At 41.8% G+C, this 16,782-nt stretch overlaps 1 protein-coding gene across 3 annotated transcripts in view; it reads left to right on the plus strand.

Annotated features, from left to right (window-relative positions):
- cadm3 (cell adhesion molecule 3) overlaps window positions 1-16,782 on the plus strand; it is a 121,428-nt gene that overhangs the window by 29,242 nt on the left and 75,404 nt on the right. The gene's annotated exons all lie outside the window — the stretch shown is intronic.

Raw genomic sequence — 16,782 nt, forward strand, 5'->3', positions numbered from 1 at the left:
AGTGTACCGGGGGGCAAAAAGAGACCATTTCTGACTTTATTTCCGACATTCATACTCGGATTCTTTAAGTCCAATGCTCAGGCTTAAAGCATCTCCATATGTAGGTGGATTTACGGAGCGCTGGTTTCAACGCTCTGTTTAATGGAACGGTAAAAGGAAAAGAGAAGAAAAGATCAGGGCAACGCTGTTTGTCTACAAGACAGCCAAGACAACTTTATTTTTAGCTGTAAAATGTTCCACTCACTGGCTCTCTGATGGCACAATAAAATATCACTTGAAAATGTTTTCTTCCAGGACACATCCGAGATGATTTATCAGGCTTTTATTAATTCCCTCCAAAAAAAAAAAGTCTCATATTGCTGCATTTTTCATGGTAACAACAGTGACAGAGGTTTTAAAGCAAATTCTCTCTGATGCTACATCTTTAAAACAGGTCCTTAAATAAATCCATTGCCTCGCCGTAATGCAGGAGCCATTCGTCATCTTAAAGTAGTGTTTGTGAACTGGGAGGGTCGCTGAAATCCTTCGTGAATGCGCTTCTGTTCATTTACTCCACAAACACATCTTGGACATTGTGTTCTGTGCCTGGCAAAATGTTGATTTCGGCAAACTTCATCCATTAGCTGCGTAACCCCGGCCCTTTTGCCATTTATAAAACCCGTTCCTGATTGGAGGCCCTGTGTTTTGTTTGTGCCACAGGATGACATTTCGCTTGTGCGCTACGTTTTTTCCAGAAGGAGCCTGCTGTCTGTTTGCGTTTGTCAGGTGAACCCCGAGAGCAGCAGACGCTAACGGAGGTGTCTTTGTGACTGTCTGCCCGTGGACAACAAGGGTGACTCCATTTCTTAGGTCAAGCTCCAGGTCATCCCTGTTGTCCTGGTAACCTTGCTCTGGCTGGGTTGCCTGGCAACAATGCTCTTTTGTTCCAAATTATTTAATTTGGAGCACATCTTCTCTTGTAACCCTTGGCTCTCTGGCTGGTTTTCTCTCCCCATCTCGTCCTCTCCTCCTCTTCCCCATCACCTTTTTAATCCCCCTCAGCTTCTCTCTCTTGCTGTAGGCTTAGATTTGTTCCTCTTTTTTAAACTTGGCCCTTTCCAGGGCGTCTAGTAGCCGAACGTTTTTCTTCTTCCTGCTGTTATCTGAAGGCTTTAACAAATGGTAGGTGTCTGTGTGATTGTGAGTTTAAAAGTTCCTGTCTTTTTTTTTTTTTTTTTTGGTTCTCAACTTAATTTTGCTTGCCTCAGTGTGTCGGTCTGATTATTTTTCTGCATTTTGAAGCATATTGAGAGCGTTTCTGCTCTCTGTCTGCTTCATGTTGATGTATATTGCGGTACCTTATCAGTAATTTAGTTTTCTCGTGTGCATGTGCTGGCCTGTGCACTTATGTTTAAACTAAATAAGCAAAATAGCTGCAAACTGTATGTACAATGCAGTGCAGATGGAAGGCTCTTCAGACCCTTTCAAGTTTCGCACATTTTGTTATTTTTAATTCTCAAAGTGGATTAAAGTATTATTATTATTATTTTTATCTTAATCCACAGACAATTCTCGCAGTGACGTCGCCAAAACTTGTTCACCTTGAGAAGTCTTGGGGCTGCTGTACAAGCACAGCTTTCATGTCGACATTTCTCTCGACAAAATTGCTCAATTTCTGCCAGGTTGGATGTGGCGTGTTTGAGCACAGCTATTTTCAGGTCTCTCCACAAATACTTTAATGGCTTCCGATCTATAAGCCTTTGTCGCGCTGAAACTTTTGCCTCAGACCGAGATCCTGAGCCCTCCGCAGAAGGGTTGCACTCCGATTACACAAACTCAGATTATGTTGTCTCACTCCTTAAGAAATAAATAACAGCGAGGAACGATGCTGCGGGGATGACATGAACGGGTGACCTGAATGCACACGGCTGGAGCTCATGCCTTCATTTCATCAATTATTGGAGGATTTTTCTAGTCGTCTGAGATTCAGGGTAGGCATCAGAGAACCATCAAACAGATTATTTATTTCGGCAGGTTTGTTGAAAATGGCGGATATAGTTGAACTTCAAACTTTAAAAATAATGTTTAAAGCAAAAAATAGATCGTTACCAGGACAGTTACAAAATGTGTTCAGATTGGAGGATGAGGACAACAGACTTAAACTTGATTTCAAACATACTTTCGCAAGGCTAAAAAGCAAGGACAAAGCAAGGAACTGAAAAGTTGCACAAGTTTGTATCAGCTTAAGAAAATGTTTAAAAAAGAAAACATAAGTGCCTACAAAAAAGAAGGAGAAAGAGAAAAAAATAGATAGAAGAGTCATATTTTTGTTTGTTTTCTTGTTATAAATATGCGTATAGATAGATTGGTGTTCAGTAAGTCAACGTAACTGTATTAACAGAGAGGGGCAGGTATCATAAGTTTTCTTCTTCCTGCTCCTTTTCTTTCATGGTGATTATGTGTACTTCATGGAATGTTGTACAACATTATTAAGAATATTATTATTATTATTATGAATCTTTATTTTTGGCTTGTACAGAACAAGATGAAAAGGAAGAAAAAAAACAACATTTCTTTTGCCGAAAAGGTGTAGGCTGAAGCCGTAGCTTATAGTGCCTACCCTTTTTTCTTATGATCAGCAAAAATATGAGACATTAGCTTTTACTCAATGAAAACAAACAATACATAAAGAAGAAAAAAAATAAGTAAGACAAAATATAAAATTGACATTTCACATCCTAGAATGTTTTTGATAGTATACTTTATAATTATAGTGTTTTATATTTATTTACAATATTTTCTTTAAACAATTTCTTAAACTTGACGATAGAGCGACACATTTTTAGGTTGTTATTACAACTATTCCAAATTTCTCTAGCCTTAACTGATGTACATCTCTTTTTAATATTAGTTCTTGCTGTCGTCATCTCAAACATGAGTTTCCCCCTCAGGTCATAGCGGGTTTCTTTTATCTGGAACAGGTCCTGAATGCAGTTTGGAAGCAGTTTCTGCTGGGCTTTAAAGGCAAATAATATATACCATGAATGGAATAAATGAAATGAAATGAAAAAAAATTTAAAAAAATTCCCGTTCCCTGATGACACACTCTCGTCCTGCAGGTCCCAACATGAACATCTATTACGTACACCGTCGACTCAGAGAGCTAATGTGGACTGGACTGAGCCTCAGATGGACTTCAGTCGTAGACGCCTCGATGTTTGCAGGATTCATCAGGCAGGATGTAGGGCAGATGCAGGAGCGAAATCGATTTTAAAAGATGTTCAGTGAAGACTTAACTGTCTCGGAGGAAGCGGCGAGTATCTGGCGAAGAACAAAGGAGACTAAGGAGTAGTACAGAGTAAATACAGAAGGAGGTGACAACTAACACGAAATAGGTGAATGTTAATCAATAACTGAATCCTGTTGTTATGGAAGGGCAGGATGAAAAAGTGGCCTTAATTAACGAGGAGACAAGCTCCACAAAATAATGTGGGACGTGAAACCAAACAAAGGTACTAAAAAAAAAAAAAAAAACCCCACAAAAAACGGTTCCCAAGATAAAACTCGAATCACGAGTACACAGAACTCAAAATGACAAAGAAAAGACGTAAACAAAGAACATTTTAAGACCCATGAAAATCCAAAACAAAAGGTTAACAATAAAACTTTCAAACTAAGATGTAAGAAAACCCCCCGACCGTGACCGCAGGAGAATCTCAAGGACCGGCGACGGAGCAGCCCAGTTGTGGCATCACAAAGGGCCAATACAGCTCCTTCTGTCACATAAAAATGTGTGATAGCTACACCAGGCAACAGCAGAAACGCTGGAGCGCAGAGGCATTTTCTAACAGGGCTACGCAATTTAAAAAAAAGTACTTTTAAAAAAGGAATGCAGTGAAATAATTGATCTGAACCCAAACGGTTGACTTTCCGGCACCATGCAGGTTAAATTAGTCACAAGAGTCCAATATCACTTGGTAAATTAGTCACTGGGACATAATCCACACTAGGAATGGGCGCTATTTTACCGTTCACGATATACCGTCAAAAACATTCCTCACGATAAGAATTTGTCATGTCGCAGTAAAAATGATAAATTCCTGTTGATGATGTTTTTGTGTAAAGCTGATTTTTGGAAGGAAGGAAGGAAGGAAGGAAGGAAGGAAGGAAGGAAGGAAGGAAGGAAGGAAGGAAGGAAGGAAGGAAGGAAGGAAGGAAGGAAGGAAGGAAGGAAGGAAGGAAGGAAGGAAGGAAGGAAGGAAGGAAGGAAGGAAGGAAGGAAGGGAGAAAAGAGCAAGGGAAGAAGGAAGGAAGGGGAAAAAAGAAGGAAGAAAGGAAGGAAGGAAGGAAGGAAGGAAGGGAGGAAGGAAGGAAGGAAGGAGGAAAGGAAGGAAGGAAGGAAGGAAGGAAGGAAGGAAGGAAGGAAGGAAGGAAAGGGGAGAAGGAAGGGAGAAAACAAGGAAAGGGGAGAAGGAAGGGAGAAAACAAGGAAAGAAGGAAGGAAGGGAGAAAAAAGGAAGGGAAGAAGGAAGGAAGGGGAAAAAAGAAGGAAGGAAGAAAGGAAGGAAGGAAGGAAAGGGGAGAAGGAAGGGAGAAAACAAGGAAGGAAGGAAGGAAGGAAGGAAGGAAGGAAGGAAGGAAGGAAGGAAGGAAAGAAAGAAAGAAAGAAAGAAAGAAAGAAAGAAAGAAAGAAAGAAAGAAAGAAAGAAAGAAAGAAAGAAAGAAAGAAAGAAAGAAAGAAAGAAAGAAAGAAAGAAAGAAAGAAAGATAAATTCCCGTTGATGACAAACATGGCGGATCTGAGAGTGAGATAGATTCATAGTTAAAAAGGTGGAGTTGAATTGGTATTTTTTTTATCGTCATTTTTATCGTTATCGGGATAAATGCCAGAAATAATCGTGATGCATTTTTTAGTCCATACCGCCCATCCCTAATCCACACGCGACAACTAGAGTCATTATCAATTAAAAACATCAATAAGACTAGAAACAAAAACGGTACGAGGGAAGGCAGGAACCCCCGTCCTGTCACGTCGAGCCCCCCCCCCCCCCCCCCCCCCCCCCCAATCATCTCACAGTTTTCAGTTTTCCTTCCTGCTGTGGACCAACATAACAACAGTATTTTACATTTCACTGGAAGAAGCCACGTGTGGCGTTTCTGCATGAATTCACATGAGTTGAAGCAAAATATCAACAAAAAACGGAAAGCCGGGCCCTGCCCCCCACCAATCCCCCCGCCTCCTCTGTTCCCAGGGAAAACACGGCCCATCGGGGAGTCGTGATTGATTTGATTACGGTTTTATTTACAAGAAAATGATCAGAAACCTGTGTGAGCCCTCGTGTTGTGGCTGTTTTGAAAGATGGCTGTTGTGTGAGGAGGGACAAAAGAAAGCAGCTTCCAGGTCCAGAAATCTTAGTCAAAAGGGCAGGTTCTGGTAATTGACTACTCATTTCTTTAAGTGGTCTATTGGCAGAGGCAGTGGCCGCATTTGCCAAGACTCTAAAGATTTCTCTCTATTTTCCTATACGAGTGCCTGTGTCTGTGTCTGAATCCGTATGTGCACAGATGGACGGAGAGAGAGACGGATTTTATTCATTGTTACCAAATTATTCTTTGTGATGGGTGAGGTCCTTTTGAAGTGCTGGTATAGAAAGAGGGCTCCTCTCTGTAGAGACGACCTCTCGTCTGCTCGGTATCTCCGTCGGTCAATGTCCAATTCATCTTCTGTTTTGAAAAAAAAGCTCAGCTGGCACATCTTTTCAGAAATGAATTACAAAATGACCACAGTGTGCATCACGATATTTGGATGTCACAATGCTTCGGCGGTGATTACTGAGATCATTTTTTACTGCAGCTTAATTTTTATGTGGCCCTTAGAAAATTCTGTCCATAAAGGTCATGAACAGAATCGGTGCCAAAAGGGCAGCATTGGTGGAGTCCGACACCCACTCGCTACGAGTTTGACTTACAGTAATGCAAAATAACCTCTCACCCTGAGCATACAGGGACTAAACGACCCAAAACCCTGAACTCCTGAAACTTCTCCCGTAAGGACCACGGAGAGCGATCTTTGTCCGGGTCCACGAAACCTTTGAAAACTGCGTGAGCCGAGTCCCACACGGCCTCGACTTCCTTTGAATAAAGAGCTGGTTCAGTGTTCCACAACCAAGATGAAAGCCTCATTACTCCTCGGAAAACTAAGGTTTGACTATCGAACGCAGATTCCCTCCAACACCCTAGGATTGACTTTCCCAGCGGGGCTGAAAACTGTGAGCCTCTGTAATTGGATTACACTCTGGTCCCAGTCTTTGAGAGGTGGACCAGGTCTGGCTGTACTACATACACTGTAGCATGTTCTGTATGCTATACTGCTAACAATTACACAATAACACAGTCAGAATATTAAATCCACCCAGAACCGACTGTAACAGACCAGATCAGGAACCACATGACATATACCTGGTTAGGGCTGTTCGATTAATCGATTTTAAATCGTTATCGCGATTATGTAATTAGAACGATGTTAAAACGTTAAAATCGTAAAATCGATTTTTCAGTTTTTTTTTGTTTTTTTTTTAACCTTGTCTGCACATATATTAATGATTGATACCATATTAATGATTGATGGAAATACCTCTCAATACCTGCGACAAGTGCCCCATCGGAGAGGCTCTTTAGTGTAGGAGGGGGCGTTGTTGATGCCACCGGGCACCATTATTATTTAGCATGCAAAGACCCAGTTTAGTTTAATTAGAAAATGTCTTGTTTTATTTAATTGGAAATATAACTTATTGTATGTTTGCAAGTGCTGATTTGCTGATTTTTTTTTCAGAGATAAAACTTTATATTTTATTATATTTTTTAAAACTTTTTTTCAACTTATTTTACAGAGTTTTGCACTTTATTCATTCATTTTTGGTTTAATAAGAGCAAAGTTTGCACCTAAAGCCCAATGGGGCAAATGTTCATTAAAAAAACAGCATATTTGAAATCATTTCTTTGCCTTTTGTCAATTCACAAAATAATCGTAATCGTATTCGAAAATCGGATTTTGAGAGAAAAAAATCGAGATTTTATTTTTGGGCAAAATCGAACAGCCCTATACCTGGTACTGGTGTAACGTTTGCCCCATGAACATTGTCATCCCGTATCCTCCTGGCTTGGTTTTCAGCAACTTGAACACCGTCCACAGAAACGGCACAGGTGTTTTTGATGCCACTGCAGCTTCAGAAGATGCCCCCTTGATTTAAACGAGGTTTAGACTCTGTTTTAACCAGCTGCACTTCCCAATCAGGATGAGCGATTTGGTCTGAAATCACTTGGAGCGTAGTCACCTTGGACGGAGATCGTCTGGGGGGAGACTGCAAGGACTGGGGTCCAGTGATAAATGTATATGTGTATTTATTCAAAAAAATACATCTCAACCCAATGTTAAGTCCTTTGAGCTCCCTTTTTTGCTCTTTCTTTCCCCTTCACCCTTTCAGCCTGTCTTTATTCTCTTTTCTTACGTCTTTTTGTTTCATTTCTTACTTTCTGCCGTGCTCCACTTCCCTCCATTTTGCTCTCACATTTTTAATTTTGCTCTGAGTCTTTTTGCCCCTTTCTAAGTCACCTTGTCATATCTCCACGCTGCTCTAATCTATCTATATATGCATATTCCTGACATGTCCTTCACTCTTCTCTCACCCTCTGCCTCGCCGTTTCATTCTCTTCCTCCCTCTGTTTTCCCCAGTGCCTTTTTCTCCATCTTTCTCCTGCTCTCTCACACCACTCCGACTCGCTCTATCTTTCTCTTCCTAACAAATCATTATTCTTTCTCTTTTGTCAGCAGTGATGCTGCTGCCCTTTTTTTTCCCCCCTGCAAGCTAAACCCCCTTTTCCCTCCGTCTCTCACCCCGCGCTTCTCATTCTTTCTCACAGCGCTTTCCCGGTGACGGGGTGGGGCGGCCGGCTTGGCGCCTCGCTGCTGCTGCAGACGCTCTGCTGGGGCTGTGATGCTAGTGTTGTGTTGTTGCTGGTGACGGGGGGGGGTAAGGGAGGGTGAGAGGGGGGGGGGTCAATCTGGCTTGTGGAGAATTAGAACGAGGAGGGGGGATTGTCTGAGCTCTGAGCTAACTATGTTTGACAGGCACCAGCGGAAGGGCGGGGTTGGCAGGGAGCTGGAGCTGGTTGGGCAGGAGCTTGATTGGAGTGGGTGGGGGGGTGGAGGGGGTGGAGGGGGTGGCTCTCAGGGTCCCCTGCAAACCCTCCACCCGCCCAAAAAAGCGCAATGGGGTAAAAAAACTAAAGTTTAAGGAGTTTGTTTATGCTAAGACTGCAGGCAGGGGTGCTCTAATCCCAAACACACTCTTCAGTCCCGCCCAGCACAATCTCTGCCCCCCCGCCTCGCCCAAGCTACCCACGTCTCTCCAAGATTAGGAGTAATTAGTTTGGCGCCCTCTGATGAAGAAGACAGGACAACCGAGCTGCGACAACCATTCCTCTGCTAGGAGCCAAGCCTCCCACCTCCCGCCACACCCAGCTCTCACTTCAGAGCCAAATAAGTGTCTTTAATAAATACACATTCAAACCCTGAATATTTGGTCTGAATTTAAATAACTGGTTGCTACTGAAATAGTTTTAAATGTACATCTTCTGATCCACAACAGGCAGGTCTTGCCCCCCCCACACACACACTCACCCAGGGGGAAGGGTGGTGGTCAGGGACAGCTGGGCATAGATGGATGGTATGGGGGAGGATGCTCTGTATGTGTCAGGGTGTGTGTTTGTTGGCAAGTGTACGTCTCTCTGAATGTCTGAATGTGTCCTCTGTGCGCTTTGTGGGAAGCCTGCGTGCGCGTGCACGTGCAGCCCCCTACATGTCCTCACCGGCATAATATGTACTAAAATATTTGCTACGTTAGGCATGTTTTTATATGTTTATACCTTTTCTGAAAGTGCCTTTCCATTTAATACATCCGTGTCCATTTTTGTCCTTTGTTTTCAAAGAAATATGTGTGCACATGCGTGCGTGTGGAGGCGGGGGGGGGGGCGTATATTCCTGCAGTGCATATGAGAGGATGTCTGCGTGTTTGTGTGTAATGACCTGCATCAAACCACAGATTTGGTTCCCCATCAAACGTGCACAGCATCAGCAGTGCCGCGACACATGGCTGTATCTGTCACCCACGCCGCTCTCTGCATGTACAAAGGAATGCAGATAGACACCGCTGGTGCACACACACACATGCGCACGGCCACATGCAAATAAAAACATCACCATAAATCACGGCGGACACACAAACCCGGGCCTCCGCAAGCTAGGCACACGAACGGATAAATTCCTTCCGGCAAAACAAATACAACTGTGCTTGAGCACAAACACATGCTCGCGTGCAAACAAATCCACACAAACACCGCTTGTAAGCTTCTTGCAGGCCCACACACACATGCACACACGCTAAGACACACACCCCCTGACACAGTCAGATAATTACCCCCCTGCAAAGCAGCAGCCACGCTCTAACACAGCGAAACCTTCAAGCATGGATTATATATATATATATATATATATATATATATATATATATATATATATATATATATATATATATATATATATATATATATATATATATATATATATAATATTATTATATTCAATATATATATCATTGTGTAAATATACAGGTAACGCTCAAACTCACGTGTGAAATAGCACACACTTACATGCAGAAACTTGTACTGCAATAAGTGAAGTTCATTAACCTGAGTTAATTAGCAGCAGTGCTGAAAAGCCACCCTTGGCGGTAAAAAAAAGGAAGAAAGGAAGGAAGGAAGGAATTAGGATGGGAGAAATAAAGGAGTTGACCAGGAAGAGAAGTAGAAGGGGAGGGGGATCAACAGGAGGGCGAGGCGTGAGGGAGGATGAGAGGGAACCGACAGAGAGAAGGAGGTGGAGGGAGGCAGATAAACAGAGAGGGGAGAAGGGGGTGAACATGAAAATAGCCAAGGTGGTTGGAAGCATTTAATATGTGCTCTTTTTTCTAGTGAGAGAAATAAATTGAAAAGAGAGGAAATTGTTGTTGTTGGTTTTTTCCAAACTTATTTTTGGAAAAGCAATTATTTGCTGAAATAGGAGGATAGATAATATCCTTGTGTCTGTGTGATGAATACTGAGGCGATGCCGGCACTTGATGGGCTTTCCCTGACTTGCTTTTATCTCCCTAACAATCTCCGCCCGATACCTGGACATGTATGTAAAACCTGTGCCATTTCTGAGGTGGGTTTGTGCATCGTGCCAGTGCTTTGGCGCAGCTTATCCAGATATGGGTTGGCAGATAAGAGCAGCGAGCTCCTAATGTGGCCCCTCCACAGGCACCGAGCAGAGACTGCAGACGTCGCCGCCACGTGTTCCACGTGTCAGCCGTCCCACCGGGCAACTCCGGCGGGAGGCTGTGGTACTGCAGCAGAACATCACCCCAAACCACAGACAAGATCATATCTGGATTAGACTTCGCAATTAAAAGAGCAGCTTTGCACAATATTCTTTCAGGTAAATGTTATGTGCATGATATTAAGCTTGTGGAGGGAACTATGTTCATTTTAATTTTAATAGTTTAATAGTTAAATGATAAGTGTCTGCTACTGCTACACTAGTGACTGGCTATTTCTCTGCTGACTTACCAGTTATTCACCTGACTAATTATAACGGGGTCGTGAGGAAACAGTAAAAAAATGATGTGGGATTTAGTGACATCTGGAGGTGAAGCTGCAGAATGCAGCCAACTGGTATTTATTTAGAAATTTGGAAAGCTACATGTGTCACATGGGAGCTCAGCTTAGTTTTGTTCAAGGTCATTTATTTACTGATGGCTGGACCCATTTCCCTTTGGAGATTAATAAAATATTATTGGATTGAATTGATTGATTAAATACGGCGCCAAACCCCGGAAATATACTTTTTCATCAGTAAAAGAACAAATAAATAAGGACATAGTATTGAACGAAGAGAAATGTGGTTTGGAAAGATTAAAAAAAAGGATATTAAAAGATTAAAATGAGGCTGTTATGATGCTTTCCTTTGTTCTGCCACCTACTAAACTGTCAAAATGGCTAAAAGAAACTAAAAAAAAAAAAACAGCCAACTTCCCATTTTCAAAACCTTGGAACTATTTTTCTTTGAAAGAAACGTGGCACCTCGAGGATCACGTCATTTTCTTCTGAAACGTTGGAAAAATAATGAATGAACGCGGCTGATTTAAGATGAAGACTTGGATTCTCTTTGCCCGCCGTGCTTTTGTTCATATGGTCGTTGTGCAAGAAATATGTTAAAGGGATCACTTAGACTTGGCTGCCGACGTGCGCTCAGACAACGGTGGCCTCCGTGGATGCCTGGCGGATTTAGCAAAGGCGTGAAGTCCAGAGGGACTTCACGCTTGTGCTTGTGTGGCCAAAATGCAGCAGCCTACAGGAAGATGAGTGCAAATCAATGCCGTGGAAAGTTTGTGCGGTCACAGTAAATGAATGGTTGTGCAACCAAGTTGGGATGCCGGTACTTAAGTCATGTGGTTTCGACTCACACACTTTGTGTAGAAACAAGTAAACACAGGTGCGAAGAGAAAAAACATAAAGGTATCCTGGTGACGCTGCAGGTGTGGTTGTTTTGGTTGTGACTCCAGCTGATCCAATCCACCACCACTGTCTGTGAATATAATTTGCTTGTTCTGAGGCAACAAAAAACACAACATTTGTTATTTTAATAGGATTCTACTCTAATGAAAGCAAAGTTATGAAGGTTTATTGTATTCCTTCAGAAAAGTATTAGGCACCGGGACCGTTAGCGCTCAATAATGGAAATACTTACAGTAGATCCGTTCAGTTTAAACACTTTTGCTGTATTAAAAACAAGCTGGAAGCCTCATCTAAGTTCAGCGTGCATTCATTAATTTTCATTAAAAAACCAAGCGTGAGGATAATTAAACATAATTCAAAGCGTGTTTGACACAAACAGTGGTGATTTCTTCGTGACGCAGTGAGTTATATGAGGCAGATTTTGATCTCGACTCTCAAATAAGAACCCTTTCATGAAATAAAAAGTGGAATTATTGCTTTTTCTCTCTCTCTTTCCATTATTGGAGAACCCTTAAGCACCTCACAATCCGTCTGTTGTCTCACGAGCTTCTGTTCTCCCTCCCGCCATCTTTTTCTCACCTTGTTTTTGCCACCCAGCCTCCTCCGCATACCCTGATCCATCTTTCTCTCCCTGTCCTCCCCTCTCCCTCCCTCGCTCCCCAGTCATCCTTCTACCTCTGTGTTTCCTCACCTTGTTGCTGGCTAGGGAGAGTGTAAATTGTGTTGCTTTAAATACCCGTGTCTCCCTCTGGCTTACAGCTCGGGCGGGGATGGGGCAGTGGAAGTGAGGAGAGAAGAAAGGATTCACAGTGTTTAGCTTAACATCTGTTAAGGATAGATACGTCTCGCCTTTCATTTTTTAAAGCCTGAGTCTTTAGCCTGATTTAACCGTTTAAACTCGGACTGAACTTAATTTTCGCTCCTTTAACTTTGCTTTCGAGGAGCTTCGGAGATAAGACGAGCAGCTGCATTTGTATCCGAGGCTCTCTGGGGTTGTACTCCCGAGGCGAGTAGCGTTTCTGTGAACCGGCGCTGACCAGCGGACAGATTGTTTGTGCCTCATTAGAGTGTTTTCATAAAGTCCGGTAACCACAAAAACTTTCATTTATTTATTTCGAAATCTCTCTGGCGCACATCTTACTGCGTACCACTGCTGACCCCGCCATCCTCATCACTTAGTGATGTCCTAAGCAATCTGAACTGTTACTCAAACAGTTTGACAAATTGTGTAGATGCAGTCAGATTCTACCCACACGGTGCTCCCAGTTAATTAAACTTATCTTTGATTAATATTTGATGAACAGTGCAGAGAAAAGTTGATGTGCTCATATACTGTACAGATTTGTATGCGTTAGTGGTCTTTTGGTTGGAGACATCCACTTCATCTTGATTAAAGTATTTTACGTCTTAAAGTTTTTAGGAGTTGGATCAACCTTTATTTATTACTTTGCATTTATTGACAGTTTCTGATAATGTACAACAGCAAATATAACTACTTTTAGATTCTCACTTCTTTTACCTCCAAAGCATAAACTTTAGCAGAGTTTGAAAATCCACTTGACTTAATTGTCAATGCTTTTGTAGATGTTTATCTCTCTGACACATCAAATAAAAACCATAGACTTAAACGGTTCCCTTTGTTAGAAATGATCGACTTCCCCCTAATGTTCATCAACAGAAGAAGAACGGTAGATGGGTTTCTGTTTTAAAGTGTTTCTTTAACTTTACCTTCACACACACATTCACGCGCCTGCATGATACTTCCTACGTCATGTTGTCTGTATACAACATGCAGCTCTTTGTTCCAACAGTACAACCGCACTGATGGAAATGAATGGTTGGCTGCCAGTTTCACACATGAAGTGAATTAATTTGTTGGCCTTCCTGTTCTGCTCCATCAAAGCTAAAAATGAAAAGCAAAACATGGTCACATCTAAGTGATAGACAGCACTTGCATGTGTTGCATTTGGTCTTAATGGGTTGAGGAGGAACTGCCTCACATCAAAATAAAAAATAAAAATAAAACACTTGGGGATGGGTTAACAGGAAAAAAAACAAACACATTTGGCATTATTGTTTTATTCATTCATTTATTTAGTCCTTGGATTTGGTGGGTGTACAATGGATCAGAAAGAGTTTGGTGTAAACCATTCATCCATCCATTTTCTATACCCCTTTTATCCTTTGCAGGGTCACGGGGGTCCGCTGGAGTCTCTCCCAGCTCATTACAGGCGAGAGGCAGGGGTCTTGGTGTAAACCCTTACATTTTATTGTGCTAGTTTCCAGTTTCAAATTCTGTCGTCTCTAAGGAAGAGTTTGAAAAACAGCCTGTGAGCTCATCATAAAAGAAAGAAAAACAAAACTCTTTGAAAAACCCTGAAAGCAGAACCTGTGGAAGCTCGAAATGAAACTGGATTCTTGAGAATTTCGCTGAACAAAATGCAGGTTTCTCCTGCCTCCCTCTCTGCTGTGCTTCAGCTCTGCTGCGCAGGAGACTCATATGGATGTCCAAGACAGTAACCACGGTAGCCATGAAAGTGGCAATGGTTGGCAGGACATTGTCTGTCTCGTGCATCACTGCGGTGTAAATTTCAACAGCAAATTTGAATTTAGTCATAATCGTAGTTATATTTCAACTCTTTTTTTGTTAATCACCTGAATTGATGAAGTTGTAGTCTACTTCTACCCGACTAAAGTGTATCAGGTGTAAATGATCATTTTACGCAAATGTTTTATACAAAGCTTTTAATCATTATATACACCTTCATGAAATTAAACTTTAAGTTTTGGATGTGTAAGTCACACAGATTTAACAAAAATTTAGAAAAACATAACTGAATGAGAAGTTTTTATTTAGTTATCAGCCTATTTCTGGTTGGAAAAAACTGTTGTTGACAAAACCTATGACGTAAATGTTTCATCAATTAAATGAATATTGCATTACTGTGAAAGGCAAAGTGACAGTTTGATGAAATGCAAAAAAAAAACCCTCAAATAAGTTATTTTTACTGATGTAAACTTATATTCACATTCAGAATAAATTTCATTAATCCCAAAGGGTAATTCAATTTCCACAGTCTATCCCATCCATGAAAGGAGAATAAATGAGTGAATGCATAATGACAGAGGCCATCAGACATCAAAACACAGTTGTGCAGAAACACCCTCATCATCCCAGTGACAGGTATGCAGATCAGTGGCTTGCAAAAGTGATTTGCATTTTGTAGACAGTTAACCTAGATGTGACTATCACCATTTAGTAGCTTGATAGCTGAAGGAATGAGGGTATTTGCATGTCTTTGTTTTCTGCACGTGATACTGAGGGCATGACTAACCATCCCTTGCAAAGTGCATGGTGAAGTAGACGAGTACTTCTTCAGCTTTCCCTAAACACAAGAACACAGCTCTGTTACCAGACTCCAATGATCTCAGAGAAGATCTTAGCATTGCCATTCAGACACTTTTTGTCTTTGATAGACAACGTGTTTTAGCAGCTTACAAAAGAAAAGGTTCTCAAACGTAATAATAGCTTGATAAAAATGACCCAAATACTTCTTTGGACACCAAAAGAGTTTAACTTTCTCAGCAAGTGAATTCTCCGATGTCCTCTCGGTATCTATCACAATTCAGTTGTGCTCTTAATTTCTTGTATAGGTGGTTTGCCGTGAACTAAAGAGATGATTTTATCCTTTAGGATTAGTGAGTTTGTTAAGTTCAGCTTTAAACGTAGATTACAAGTTAAAAAGTTACTTTAATGTGATACAAACTAAAACAGATAGGCCTAAATATTCCTTATGCTGATGCACTTTTCTTACATACAAGTTTATTCTGGCATTTAATCTTCAAATGATATAAAAAATAAAAAGTGTGACTGTATAACTTTAGATAAACGATCCTTTAAAATGCGTTGACTTCAAAAAGCCCCGTCTCAGTGAAGAGGCAGCAATTGACCGCTGATATTGTTTTACTTGAACAAATGTCACACACAGCGTGTTCTTTGTGAGAAATGCCAGCTCTCCGTGGCAACCGCAGACGGAGCATAAGTTTGGGTAAGTTGTCAGAGCTCATTGCGGTTAGCTTGATGAGTGATGCCCAGGGACAGCCAATTTGCTCAAAGCGTTGATGCCAAGTGGAGGAGCTCATGCGATCAGCTGCAAGAATTAGCCCGAGATGCTATTAAAGGAGACACTAATCCATGGTGCACTTGACCACAAATTCAGCCCCTAGTACTCCTGGTTCTTAGGTGGACTTACCACAAGGTCAGAGCTGCAGTGAAAGTGTCGGAGAGAGAGACTTCCTGGCATGCTGGGCTATGGAAGTCTGAGTGCCCTTTGAATCCTGCTGGTAAGCAGCAGCCACACCTTAAGAGCTGTTATCACTCTCAATCCTCCCAGCCCAGAGGCAAATCTGAGGTTTTTTTTCTCCCCCCCTTTTCTTATAATTGATGTTTTTCTACAGCCGAACCACTGCTGCAGCTTTAAAAAGCTGTACATAGTTCCCGTTTACTGCTCTCAGCTCATGTACTTCAGATGTGTGTTTTCGATGGTCCATGCAGTTATTTTTCTCACCTCCTCTTTTGCATCCTCTCTTCGTGCGCCCCTCCCTCCCTCCCTCCCTCCTTCATACAGTGTCTTCACAGGAGTTCTGCAGGAGCACACTTAAGCAGATGTTCTTTCTGCAAAAAAAAAAAAAAAAAAAAAAAAAAATCAATTCCTCCACCGGTGCAAAGATGTGATAACCCCCCACGCTGTACATAAACCTGTCTCCCCCTTTACAATTTAGTTCCAATTAAGCTATTTATATGTGCCATATTTTCAGGGGGGAGTAGGCAGCTTTGAGGCATGTCTTCCTATGAGATGCTTCCTCAAATGGTTTCGTCTTTTCAGTCTTTCCGTTATGACGTATTTTTGATTTGCCTGAGATTAGGCTAAACGAACCTCGGCGTGTTTTGAGGTGAGCAGAGAGGCGGAGAGAGCAGAGCGTAGTCGGATGCACTCAAAGCCCCGATAACTTAACAGGGAAAAAAAGCAGCAGCAATGGTCATGTTCGTTGTTACTCAACATAACAAGGAGGGGGTGCATATTTTAGTATACATCTATTCCTCTGATTCATAAAATCCTTCACTGCGCTCTCTGAATGCAGAGCAGAATTAGCCTGCGCCATCACCCGTTATCAAGAGAGCGCTGTTAA

This window comes from Cololabis saira, chromosome 10, assembly GCF_033807715.1.
Source record: "Cololabis saira isolate AMF1-May2022 chromosome 10, fColSai1.1, whole genome shotgun sequence".
NCBI classification, from domain to species: domain Eukaryota; kingdom Metazoa; phylum Chordata; class Actinopteri; order Beloniformes; family Belonidae; genus Cololabis; species Cololabis saira.